This window comes from Nothobranchius furzeri, chromosome 7 (assembly GCF_043380555.1).
Source record: "Nothobranchius furzeri strain GRZ-AD chromosome 7, NfurGRZ-RIMD1, whole genome shotgun sequence".
Taxonomy (NCBI): Eukaryota; Metazoa; Chordata; class Actinopteri; order Cyprinodontiformes; family Nothobranchiidae; genus Nothobranchius; species Nothobranchius furzeri.
This window is the reverse complement of record NC_091747.1, coordinates 52,225,603-52,239,859: the sequence shown is the minus strand read 5'-3', so window position 1 is coordinate 52,239,859 and position 14,257 is coordinate 52,225,603. Positions and strand designations below refer to the sequence as shown.

Here is a 14,257-nt window from a genome sequence, read left to right as displayed (position 1 = left end):
AGTCCAGCCCTCTAGGAGGCGGAGGACAGAGGGGGTAAGCTTGTGTAGCAAGCACACACACACATTATGCAGCAGGATAGTGTGTGTGTGTATGCATGGCTTGTCTAGGTTCCTCTTTTATACGTGTCTCTGTCAAAAGGAGATTATGCTTGTTCCTGTGTGGTTCAAAAGCTTGCGCTTGCACATTACTTAGCCTGAGATCAAGGCAACATTGCCAAATCTTCCTTGGCCTTTTGAAACTTTAACTTTCTGAGTCTCTTTATCACATCTTCACACCTTCATTATCTTATCCCATTTCCACTTCCCGCTCTTCAGCCATCCTTAAGTCTAGACAGCGTTTATGTGAAGTGTGGACAAAAGCTGCTCTGGACATCATTTAAAAAAAATTCTTCCAATTAAAAGTTTCACAACAAGCAATCAAGCCTTGCGCTGTAAACTCTACAGCCAAAAATGAAAGGTTAAGGCTCTTTCCTGTGTTTTCATATCGAACTGTTTGTTTAAAAAAGAAGCAGAAAGAGAACCAAACAAAACCCTAAAATATAAAACTTCATACACACACATTAAGAGTACTCAGTGATGAATCAAAGGTTGGAAGGCTAGAAATTCTCCCGTGTTTGCACGCCCTGACCTTTCTCACTCAAATGACAGGCAGAGCAAACACATGGGGGAGCTATTGTAAGCTCCCAAATACCTCAAAATAGATCCATGTCGTGTGTCTACACATATCCAGATATGTGCAACATACTCATGACGGTATCTCAAACGTCAAGGGTGACGTTCTGAGTCAATGATCTGAAAAGTAATGTTTGATTCAAAAGTTCCACGAGCAAACTGGGAAAGTGTCTGACTCACCTAAAGACAGAGTGTCTCGATCCCACATAAATAAAAGCACGCCAAATACGATAGGATAGGATGGGATGGGACAATCGACTCCAGGGCTAGTGTGCAATCAGGCTAGGAACGCTATCATTATACTGAAGAGATAAACAAGTGCCAGATGAGAGAGGGCGGTTTAGGAAATCTTTTCTTAACATTCTGGCACATAAGAGAACACACACAAACTAAAGCCATTTTGGCGTAATTTTCTGGAAAAATTAGAGAAAAGACAAGAGCTAATCTTCAAAAACAAATATATCAACATTAGTGCAACGGATTACCATTCATTGATTGCAATCTCCCAAAAATTATAAAGGAGATTGATTTGTTTACTTTTATTTTGTAATTATGTAGACTTTAGTCTTACAAAAGGGTGGACAGTCGTCTGCATAAAACTAATGACACCATTCATATTAGATTTTGATGCATGATGCCGTTGTCATCTTAAAGGTGTGGGACACTGAAAAACCCACATTTGATGATTATTCCTGATTATAATCTGTCACGCTGAGTTTTTCATGTGGGCTGAATGTGAAAATAGTCTCCTACACCAATATCCTGCATTAGCTTCTGATAGAAAATAGACAGTGAAATGCTACAATGTGAAAAGCCAGACAGATCTACGTCACACTCTCACTTAACATTCATGGACTCACCTATCTTGACTCACTAACGTCCTGGAAACAGCAGGGAATGTCTCGACTAGTAGAAGCTACCCGTTAGCATTAGCAACTCCACCACACAGCTGAACTCCTACAAGCTTGTGTTGTTTGTGGAGATGAAACATCAACATTGCAAATAGGTGGTGGAGTTGCGTTGCTGTTATCCAATCAGAGGTGAGATGAGAGAAAAAAAAGACTCCAAAACCTGTCGTCTGAAGCTCAGCTGTGATGTGGGTAATCTCTAGCTCCTGGAAATTGTGCACCGGTATACCTCCCCACCCCACCCCACCTCCGAGTACAGCTTATAAGGCATTCACTCCTACTAGAGACCACTGCAAATGTATTGGTCAAACGAGTGTTCATCTTCAAATCCCGGATTAATGACCGAAGCAGTCCAAATGTCCATACGCTCATAACACACCACACAAGGTGGGATTATCTTGTAAGATTATCCTTAGAGCCATTATGGTGGTTGTGTGCAACACCAAGATTGACTATCCTGCAGTTTGAACTGGGCTCGAGCAACACGTCCTTAAGGAAACGCTACAGACAACAGAAGGTTCCAGGGGACGGTGATAACTCTAAAGGTTTACAGAACAGAAAAGAACCAACAGATAGTTTACCATCCCATCTTGTTATAAGAAATAACTCAGGAAAAAGTATAATAAAAGTGCAGGTATCAGATTGAGACTTGGCTTGGACCGGAATTGGGAACATCCTGTTAAAACCACAGATAATGCCAACTTCTTCTTCTTTTCACTTAACACAACTTACCTCACTTTATAACCTTCACACAGACACACAAACACACACGTCCCCTAAATAGATCCGAATGATGGCTAAGCTGCTACTGAAACAACATTTGTCTTGGCAAGCATCTTAACACCCCCCCGAATCTAATTATTTACAGCAGCTGCCTGTGCTCTTGGTTGAGGACCTTAACACTTTCTAAAGGATCCATTTTTCCCTCACAGGGAGAACTGAGTTATAAAACACACTGAAGCAGCTTTCCAGTGCAAGGTTTGGGTGATCGCTCAGTCCAGCCAATGTTGGGTGAAACCGGGACCAAGGTGTTGGATCTGCACATCAGACTCATCACTGGGTAAATTCTATAGTAAAAGCGCTATTCTCCAGACATCGCCAAAGTACTTGGGCATTGAAATAGAAGCCAGCTGTTTTACGGTAATCGTGCCTGATGTACAAGCAAGTCGGCTTTGAATGGAGCCACGCAATAATTTTGCCATTTGGGAAAACTGGGTCAGGTGGATAGATGCTCTGGCTTTTGAGAAGCGGTGAGTGCACATGCTGAGCCAGAACGTAAGGAACTGATTTATATGAAATCGAGACTTTAAAAAGAAATTTAAACTATACACGTGCAACTAAATCAAAGTTTTCTGGCAGAGTTAAGATCAGACCTTCCCAGCATGCCGAAATAAAACAAATGCCTTTTTCTTGTCTTTTTTTCTCAACAATCTGCTTATTCATGTCATTCACTCATCAACTATCGGTGGACATAGAAGTGTAGCCATGGCTGGTTTACCAGAAAGTAAACACAAATTCACACAGCAGCAGCTCTCACCCATCCAAGCTTCTCACAGCTGGATGATCTCCATTTACAAACTCCTCAGATGCGTACACTCTACCTGGAGCGGAGTATAAACACTGTACATCATATTCCCACTCCACCGGACATAAGTAGCTAAAGTAAGGTGTAGATTCCCAGAGTTTCTGCCTCTTTGACAGTTTATGCGTAAAAAAGCTTTTCAGCTGCTCACCCATTAAGCTTTTGCTGACACAATCTGACAGAAGTAAACGCTGAATGAGATTTATTCAATAACTGATGGTTTATGAATATAGGGGGTGTTAGAGGTTACATGGGGATGTGGAAAAGTGGAAAAATCTTGAAAAAATGTGGAAAAACATAATTTTATGGTGAGTCTAAGAAACCAAGGAAGACTGATATTAAAATGTTATCATTTAACTGACTCTGACAATGTTCCTACATCTACAAAAAGTGCTGCTGACTTTCTTGTGTGGATTCAGAAAAGTAACAACAGGTGAATGAATGGCTTGAGTGGGAAAAAACTGACATTAATGGAATGCGGTGCCCTCTAATCCCTTGAGACGGAGGAATTTGCGACGGAGGGAATTCCTGTCATTCAGGGAGAAAACTATGAAATCCTGCACACACACACTCAGCTCTACAGGCAACACGGACTGCAAAAACTGCGCAGAACTCCGCAAATCTCTGTTAATGGAGATATAAACCTACTGCGCACACTTGGAAACTGCTGTTAAATAAATAGAATCTTTGAAATTAAGAAAAATAGAAGTAAAGGATCAGGGAAGTACCTGGAAGGCAGCAGAGAATGTTGGCTGAGCAAGAGGAGAGGCTAAAGATTCCTCTCAGATGTATCCTTCCCTGGATCTTCCTTTTTGCGCATGGAGGGGTTTGCGTCTTGGCGCTGGGATTTTCAGTTTCAAGAGCGCGAAGGGAGGGACCACACAGCTCCTGGAAGACTACCTCTCTCCTCTAATCCTCTCTCCGATGTGATGACACTCTCTAACCTCGACCATCTGTTGAAACACGTCCCGGAGAAGTCAGCACCACGCTGTGTCGAGAACCCCACTCCTCTGCCCAATCACAGCCCGGCTGCTGGGTGGCTCCTCGCTGCCAGGAGGCAGGGACAAGGACAGAGCGCAACCATCGACATTAATAGAGCGCAGCGCGCGCGCGCGCACACACACACACACACACACACGCACGCACGCACGCACACACACACACACACACACGCACGTTACGAACTGAGCGCAGAAAACCCCCAGCCATCGTAACCTGAGAGGCAGCGCAGGACAGGAAGAGTGAAAGGAGTTGGAAACAGGAGAGAAAGGAGCAGGAAAAAGAACAAAAGCGTGTTTAACACTAGAAAAGTCATGGCAGGGACTGTTATGTAATTTACATGTTTAATTACTTTACAGCCTTTTCCTAAAACAGCTACATTTCATTAAAGTCCTATAACCATCATCACAGACTGGTGAAAGGACATCTGACCCATCCCATGGGCAGGGGCGCCTCCAGAAAGTTTTGATAGGGGTGGCCAGATGGGGCCAAACAAAGTTTTGGGGTGGGACACCAGATTGGTCCTTGCAACTCTGGGAGAGTTTATTAATATAGTTTTAACAGACTTTATTTTTTTAGCAAAAAAAAAAATACAGTACATATCCAAGACAATGAACTTAAATTTTACAAACAAAATCATTTCACAAAAGTGCATTTCAGTCACTTAAAATGTTATTCCAAATGTAATTTAAATTTTTTTTAGGTTAATTCACCTGTTGATGTGTTCACAAAAACTATGGAGATAAAAACATTTTTAATCGGTGAGCAGCGGAAACGTGTATTTATTTATTCTGATTATTTCTTTACTTATTGATTGTATTATTTTTATTTTGTTTTACAATTACATCTTGAACAAATAAGACCAATATATGGTTTGACAGAACATAAATACGATTTATTAACACTGACTTGTTGGGGGGGGGACAGCACTTTTCTAGAGGCCACCCCTTGGGGGTGCCCTTGCTCATGGGGAACGGTGAGCTGCAGCTGTGGCTGCACTCAGGAACTATTTGGTGGTTTAACTCCCCAATCCAAGCCTAAAAGCTGCGTGTCAAGCAGGGAGTCATTAGGTCCCATTTGAAAGTCTTTGGTATGATCCAAGCAGGAGTTGGATCCCATTCTCCCAGTCCCAAGGCAGACACTAGGCCACTAGGCCACTGAGAAGTTAACGAAACCACTGAGAGTGTAGTATAGTATAGTAGAGAGACAAAATATGATGATTTCTACCCGTTTCTGTTCCAGGCAGACTGCCAGAGAGTCTCTCGCCAGTTCTGGGCACGATGAAAATAGAATGCAAGTTTTATAGTCAAAGAGCATCTCCTGGCCTGGCAAGTCATCCTATATATGCGAGTATGGGGAGCCTAAGTCTACTTCCGCATTACGGGTCCCCAGAAGAACGAGAAAATGAATGCAAGTCAACGAGGCAAAAAACGCTATTTTCTAATCCGCTTTGCCTTACGCCCTGGATCGCACATATGGTGTGCTGCAATTAAAATAAAAAGTAATGATGGGTGTTTTGAACATGCCAGTCATGTACTTTGAGATTTATTAGCTTGTAAAAGTTTAAACATAGCATGACTTTAAACAAGAAATCGGCACATCACATATAATCTCCTCTCCCTTAACATAGCTGCTACTTACCAAATAACCAGATTTATGGTGGTTCTTTCCTCTTGTGGGAAGTTTGCTTTACTTACAGCCATTTTTCCTCAGTTTTCTCTGTGTCTGGTTCGATGACGTCACTTTTGTGAAGCACATTTGTAGTCCTGGACTTATTTTCACACAAAACCTAAAAAATTGTTCCCCCCAGTTTGAAAATTAGCGCGTTCTTGGTATCAAAATGTGTCTTTAAAATTCATGGACATCACATGTGAAATCCATGGCACAAAACAAGCGGAATTAGAAAATGGTCCAGAAGTGATTTAGGATCCCTATATAGTCTGGCCACGAACCATTGATGGCTCAGTTGTGGGGCGGGATCTACAGTTGTCTTTCAAACTGTCTCTGCATGCTATTGAACAACAAACAAAGGTTGTCAGTCAACGGGGAAGTCCACCATTACATGATGGAAGATGACAAAAATGGTCCAAAATGTCCACTAAATAGTCCAAAGTTGATGCCGAAGGTGTTTCAAACAAAACGACTCCATATTTGTTTGACTCAGCCACGGTAACGTCCCGTCCACTTGACTGATAAAGTGCTGCGATTGGCCAACCAAACCAACAGAGTGCTGTTATTGGACTGCTATTGTTTTCCTACATAAATCTGCTGTGATCGGCAGAGCAAAAGACTGTTTGGGCCAATGGAGCGTGGTTAGACCAACAAGAAAAACAAAATCATTTTTAGTTTGGCAAATAAACATCTCCAGCATTAAATCAGCTTTTCTCTTCCTTGTAATTTTATTTGTCTTTTATAATAAAGGAAGAGAGAAAAAGAAACTTGACCGTAGAAATACCATTAGAAAGACCAACAACATGGACATTCAGGGTTCTGAAACATTTGGGTGTTATTTTTGGTTGGAAAGAGATTATTTAGCTAATTAATTTAAATATTATCTAAAAGTATCAACCTACAAGGTGAACTTATTGACCTTCAGATACAGCCATCAAAATGAATATAGATGGTTCTAGTGACGTTATGGTGGCAGCTCTGTGGTAAATGGTCTGTATTTGATGTAGCACCAAATAGTTCCCGAGCACAGCCACAGCTGCAGATCACCTCTCCCCACAGGGATGGGTCAAATGCGGAAGTGAATTTCACTTCAACTTTCCTATATTACTTTAAAACAGCAATTTTCTGACTTTCAACCCTTGACACGTAGACTTAACATCACTACATAGACCTCACTCATTCAGCTCCTCCCTGCAGCCACGGTGTATGTGGTCCAAATAATTTTTTAAAAAGCAGTAAAATTCTGTATTGGCTCCATGGTGAGAATGCTGTTGGCACTTAACTGTTACATCTGCAGGCACAGGAGCATTCACACCTCGGTGTGATAAATCCTCACAGTCCCCAAGGCTGCATTCCTGCCCTTCACCACCTATTGCCTTAAGTCAGAACAGAGGGCAGAGGGGAGGATGCTAAAATTACAAAGCGAAGGAAAAGGATGAGATAAAGAGGAAAGAAAGAGGAGGGAAAGAAGCATAGATAAGGAGAGGTCTTGGTTTACAGATGGCAGCAGACAGATAAGGCGTTTAACATTTACTTTCAGCACTTATTAGGGTCGCATTTCCTGAACTAATCAGCCAATTTTCAAACCCTTCACCCAAAACAAGAGGAAATGAGTGGGAAAGGCTCTAGCGCGAATCCACCACTGTCCTACTAATTGATCCTTTTAAAGAGGATTACGAGAACCCGATGATATTTCGGGTCCAACTTCAAAGGCCAACCCTAATGAGGTAATTCCCATCTGATAACCAGCAGCATCAGCGGGAGTTAATCAGAGGTGCGAAACGTCAAAGGAAGACTTTTAAGGTTTGTTTACATTCTGTAAACAGTGTGAACACAATGGCCTCTGTTTCAACTGGTCCTTTAGTAAATACCATTAAGTCTAGTAATTATTGATGCCTTTAATGTTCTTTTTCTCCAAATCGACCTAATTGTGTTCGGACAAAACCCTTTACTCTTAAAAGTTTCATGTTACGGCGTAAACATCCCTCAGATCGCACATGTGGATCAGCTTCTTAGCTTTATTTGAAAATAACGCACAAAGATAGAGTCGTGTTTCTGAAGTGGATGCTCCCAGTTCGGTTCCCTTTAGGCGTGCGTTAAACTAAACAAGACCACATGAAACTGTCAGCAGCTTGGACTGATGTTTGAAATAGAGGCAGTGGTGAGAACGAGTGAGGGCCTTAGGGGGAGAGTGCTCAAATTAGATTAACCAAATTCACAAAGACTGTCCTTAGCCCCTCCTGCATGGCTACACACAGCCTAATGCACACCTCCAACCCCAAACTCCTCATTCTCACGGCCGAGAGGTTTCCAAAAGGCCTTCGGGAAGGCCAGGGGCGGCCTAATCTCTGGTCTCTTTACTGGATTAAAGATGGCTGGCCCACTAAGGGGCGAAGGGCTGTTTTGTCAGGAGCTGAGCACATATCTAAACATCTTAAACCCAAATGGACAAGAAAAGGTTATCAAAGTGTGTTTTGATGAGACAAAAATCTACATCAACCGAACAAGGACTTCGGATTGAAAACTTCTTACTAATTCATTTCCATTTCCACCTCCACTAACGGACACAAAAGCAAGGCAAGGGCAGAAGGAGGTCTCTAAAAACGGCCTGCAGGGGGGATAGTGGTTCTCCGGTAACCCACTCACGTTCCTTCTCCTTATGCTTACTTTAAAAGAGTTTAAAAACAAATCACATGGCAATCTAACTCATGCATTACCCTTATTTTAACAGTTTATCTTAATTTCTGTTTTATATTATTCCAGTGTGTCTCTCATTTCAGTTCCACCCTCTTCTCTCTTTACTTGTCTCACTTCCCCCCGTTCCTCCAGCTTTCCAGCATCAGTTGGGCTTGCAGGTGCAGGCAGAGGCCAGTGTTGGGGGGCTCCTCGGTTCACTAGCCCCATTCTCTTTGGCTGAATGAGATACATAAGGCTGTCAGAGCTGTGATTCTGCTTGTGTCGGTACAGACTGCCAAAGCTGAAGTGCGGAGATGTAGCATTATGAAATACGGCCACTTCCGTTTTAACCTCTCACTAACTGGGCTTTGACTGCTAGCACCTAGTAAGAGTAGTACTTATCTTCAGCTATAATCACACTGATTTAGTACTTAAAGGATTTTAGATGGACACGCCACACAATTTGGGGAAGTGCATAAATTATCATTTAGTTAACAACTGACTCAATTTTATTAGAAATGTACACATTCTAACGCCTGAAGTGGCTAAAACTGATGCGGGGTGACCAAGCGTTTGTTTCCGACGTGTTGGGAGACCCAACGTGTCACTTTACGACGCCCGCTGTAAACTAGAGATTTCATCAAATTGTGACCTTTACCCTCTTATAATTTAACCTTCCCCTCACCCCCATCCCAACCTAAATCCTCTGCTCATGCAAAACTTTGTATCGTCTGTCTCAGACATGGTTAACGAGAAGTTTAGAACGAGAAAATGGGTTAAGGTTAAGATGGGGGTGAGGGGAAGGTTAAATAGCAAGAGGTTAGAGGTTAAATGTCGGTGAACTGTGTGTTTTCTCGCGGGCTTCGGAAACAGACGCTCTGGCACAACGCGTTTCCTCCCGTCGCGTTTGTGATGTGATGAAGAAAACAACAACAATGGTGTTGGCTCAGGAATACCACTCATTTGAAATGGATTTGTCAGCAACTTTGGACTATTTAGACTTTTTAAGACATGACCTGATAGAGGTAGTTCAGAAACAGGATATATTTGCTGCTGCTTCTTTGATGCTGTATGGTGGACTGCTCCGATGACCGATTTCTGTAGCGATTTAAACGTTACATTGTTCATTGCTCTCACTGGTCCTAGCACTGTCTAATTGCATGTGGAGACCATTTGAAAGACGACCATTGATTCCACCCCTCGTCTGAGCTCTCGCTATGAGTCGTGGCCACACTATAGATACCACAGGATTGCTTGCAAGGCTACCATTCACAAGAAAGGACAAAAGACCATTTAAAATTAAAATCAGCACCCATTAATTGTGTTGCCAACACCAAGGCTGACATCTCAGTCAAAAGGATGAGAGGTGGTGCTGCAGGTCAACAAAAGACACTAATTAACACACTCTGAACTAATTTACGCTAACCTGATGGTAAGTGTTTATTAAGGCTGATTAGAGATCTTATCATAACATCCTGCTTCGGGAAGGGTTTTATCTTTAAGATGTTGAAGCGAACAATTAACATAAACAACCAGAGACTATCTTCAAGTGTAGATCAAATAATCTAATCTTGGGATGTTCAGAAGGCACGTGTATCAGGATAAACACACACACACACACACACACACACACACACACACACACACACACACACACACACACACACACACACACACACACACACACACACACACACTTTATAGGAGCAAATAAAATAAAAAAAACACAATTTTAGTCCAGTTAAATCCATTATCAGATAATCGTACCTAACCAGCCCCGGTGTACAGTATGGGGAAAATCCATATTAATCAGTTTTGTTTAGAGATAATGACCAACAGCTGAAACCTCTCAGACCTCTCAGACCACCAACAAAGCTGGACTAGAGCCTTCTAAAAGCTTTTACAACATTATGAACAGATTGCAATAAAGAAACTATTCTATCACTCCCCAGTCTGCTGAATCACAAGATGACAGAATAGATTTTTAGTAAAAGGCCAGGAACCAGCTGCAAGCTATAGATGAGATAAATACAGCAAACAGACATAGATCATCCTGCCTGGAGGTATTTGGGGTCCAAAAGGTTTCATATCCTCTCTTTTCCAAAAAGGTGACTAAAATAAATGACACAAGCAGTCTTGCGGAATCACCACAAATTTCAGAATGACAAGAGATTTGGGATAAAAACTGTTGTTATATTTCAACAAAAATCAGTCAACGTTCTGCTTTTAATAAGCAACGCAGTAATCCTGTAAAACTGTTTTTGTAGTAAAACGGGTTGGACAGCTTTAAAATGCTAAAAAAGGCAGTAAAAAAGGGAAAAGTGTATAGATAACATCTCTGACATGTCTCAACATGTGGCTGTGGTGTCTGGATGAGCCCCCATGCTGTGCTGCAGCAACAAATCACAAAACCAATTCTATTAGGCTTAACCTGGTAACGTTTACACATCACTGGAAACAAGGTTCAAGTTTGCAGGGCGGCAGCTGTTAAAGTAATGATTCATAACATGTGTTGATTTGTTTGGCTTCTGAGCAAATACGTGTATTTTCCCCTAACATGCCAAATAAAAAAATTATGACATAATCATAATCATGCCTTTAACAATTGTTTTATTTTGTTTACAAATTTTAATGCATTTCCACCATAGAAACTTTTTGGGCCGGTGGCATAAAATGAAAACAAAATTGTTGTTTACTTACAGAAATACATAAATTAAAAAGTCACAACCACCTTGGTGAAACAAAACGTTATATCAGATTTCTTTTGAACAATCTGGACTCTTAAATGTTTTATTTCACTTTGTACTAAAAGCAAACATCTCATTGTTTTGAAGTAGGTATGAAAAGCAGTAGTAACTTCACCCATACTGGCCTTTATCGCAGGAGAGGAACAATCACCCAGCATCCTTTTTCATTCTCAGCAGCATTCTGAAACCTTCTTCTACACCAGGTGTGCCCAACCCTGGTTCTCAAGATGCCCGATCCAGCTTGTTTTGAACTCACCCTGCTGATTCAGTGACTGAATCACCTGTTCAACAGCTACAGGCTCTGCAGAACACTGCTAATCACCACTGATTCAAATCAGGTGTGTTGAAACAGGAAAACTTCTAAGACATGCTGGGTAGTATGAGGTTCCGAATGTGCCAAAAATGTGTCTATGTATTGTCTCAGTCTGTCGTCACGTGTTGTTGTCACGTGCTGTTGTCTGGTGCTGTTGTCACGTGCTGTTGTCTGGTGTTGTTGTCATGTGCTGTTGTCACGTGCTGTTGTCACGTGCTGTTGTCTGGTGCTGTTGTCTGGTGCTGTTGTCACGTGCTGTTGTCTGGTGTTGTTGTCACGTGCTGTTGTCTGGTGTTGTTGTCACGTGCTGTTGTCTGGTGTTGTTGTCACGTGCTGTTGTCTGGTGTTGTTGTCACGTGCTGTTGTCTGGTGTTGTTGTCACGTGCTGTTGTCACGTGCTGTTGTCTGGTGTTGTTGTCACGTGCTGTTGTCTGGTGTTGTTGTCACGTGCTGTTGTCACGTGCTGTTGTCTGGTGCTGTTGTCACGTGCTGTTGTCTGGTGTTGTTGTCACGTGCTGTTGTCTGGTGTTGTTGTCACGTGCTGTTGTCTGGTGTTGTTGTCACGTGCTGTTGTCTGGTGTTGTTGTCTGGTGCTGTTGTCACGTGCTGTTGTCTGGTGCTGTTGTCACGTGCTGTTGTCTGGTGTTGTTGTCACGTGCTGTTGTCTGGTGTTGTTGTCACGTGCTGTTGTCTGGTGTTGTTGTCACGTGCTGTTGTCTGGTGTTGTTGTCACGTGCTGTTGTCTGGTGTTGTTGTCACGTGCTGTTGTCTGGTGTTGTTGTCACGTGCTGTTGTCACGTGCTGTTGTCTGGTGCTGTTGTCACGTGCTGTTGTCTGGTGTTGTTGTCACGTGCTGTTGTCTGGTGTTGTTGTCACGTGCTGTTGTCTGGTGTTGTTGTCACGTGCTGTTGTCTGGTGTTGTTGTCATGTGCTGTTGTCTGGTGTTGTTGTCACGTGCTGTTGTCTGGTGCTGTTGTCACGTGCTGTTGTCTGGTGCTGTTGTCACGTGCTGTTGTCTGGTGCTGTTGTCACGTGCTGTTGTCTGGTGCTGTTGTCACGTGCTGTTGTCTGGTGTTGTTGTCACGTGCTGTTGTCTGGTGTTGTTGTCACGTGCTGTTGTCTGGTGTTGTTGTCACGTGCTGTTGTCTGGTGTTGTTGTCACGTGCTGTTGTCTGGTGTTGTTGTCACGTGCTGTTGTCTGGTGCTGTTGTCACGTGCTGTTGTCTGGTGCTGTTGTCACGTGCTGTTGTCTGGTGCTGTTGTCTGGTGTTGTTGTCACGTGCTGTTGTCTGGTGTTGTTGTCACGTGCTGTTGTCTGGTGTTGTTGTCACGTGCTGTTGTCTGGTGCTGTTGTCACGTGCTGTTGTCTGGTGCTGTTGTCACGTGCTGTTGTCTGGTGCTGTTGTCTGGTGCTGTTGTCACGTGCTGTTGTCACGTGCTGTTGTCTGGTGCTGTTGTCTGGTGTTGTTGTCACGTGCTGTTGTCACGTGCTGTTGTCTGGTGCTGTTGTCACGTGCTGTTGTCACGTGCTGTTGTCTGGTGCTGTTGTCACGTGCTGTTGTCTGGTGCTGTTGTCACGTGCTGTTGTCTGGTGCTGTTGTTACGTGCTGTTGTTACGTGCTGTGACAGCACATTTAAATACATAGACACATTTAAATACATAGACATAGACACATATAAATACATAGACACACATTACAGCAACGCAGTGCAGTGTGCGTCCAAATACATAGACACGCACAGAAATACATAGACACATTTTTGGCACATTTGGAACCTCATAGGGTAGGGGATCTCAGGACCAGGGTTGGTCACAGCTGTTCTACACCCACAACAGCTTTTGTGTAACCTACTCATCCTCTTCTTCATCGCTAACTTTTTTTCATGCTGCTATTTCTGTCAATTCTGTCTTTTTCAGTATCCTGTAATTACCTTTTTCCTCTAAACGTAAATCTTTCCATTTCCCCACTTTGTTTATTATAGTTTTAAAATTTTTACTTTTTAAATGTTCTATCTTGTGAAGCGCTTCATGATTTTTTTTTATTAGATTTTATAAAAATCTCTTTTTCTTCTTGTTTTATAAATGTACAAGAACTACACTGCCACCTAGTGGTTCAGAACACAACACACGCGCGAGTCTTTATGACTACAAATGAGCAAGTGAATGTCCATTAAAGCATATTTCTGTAAGAGCAGGGAAGAGGGCAAAAACCGGACCACAAGCTATGGATCTGGCATTCATCCCAGTACATCCTGGAACGTGACGCGACTGCTCCAACATTCTTCGTTTTTGTTTTCCTCTCTTCAAACAAGGATGTTAGCAGTAGCTCAAGCTAGCGGTAGATCAGACTAGCATTAGTAGTAGCTCGGGACAACGTTAGCACTAGCTCAGGCTAGCATTGTTCAGTGGTTAGCAACCACCAATGTTTGTATATTGCAGTCTGTTTCTGAGGGCTCCTCTGATAAGTGTGACTTTTTTTTTTTCCTCAAATCACTTTCAGGGGTGCTGGGATTCAAAAATAGGCTAGCCTATAGGGATGAGTCAAAGCTCATGATGTGTCAAACACGCTTTTCTGAGAATGAACACTTAGGAAAGCAGGTCAGAGGTGGCACCGGATTTTTGGTATGCCTCAATGGACACCGCAAGAAGCCTCAACAACAACAAGGTAAATGTGGTCTGGGACACCTT

General features: G+C 42.6%; 1 protein-coding gene across 3 annotated transcripts in view; it reads right to left on the bottom strand.

The window, feature by feature from the left end:
* sulf1 (sulfatase 1) overlaps positions 1 to 4,096 on the bottom strand; it is a 40,433-nt gene extending 36,337 nt beyond the window's left edge. For all 3 annotated transcript variants that reach the window (XM_015955249.3, XM_054751154.2, XM_054751155.2), the window contains exon 1: positions 3,891 to 4,096. The gene's annotated coding sequence lies outside the window, so the exon portion shown is untranslated. The remainder of the gene's footprint in view (positions 1 to 3,890) is intronic.
* Between the last annotated feature and the right edge of the window lie 10,161 nt (positions 4,097 to 14,257).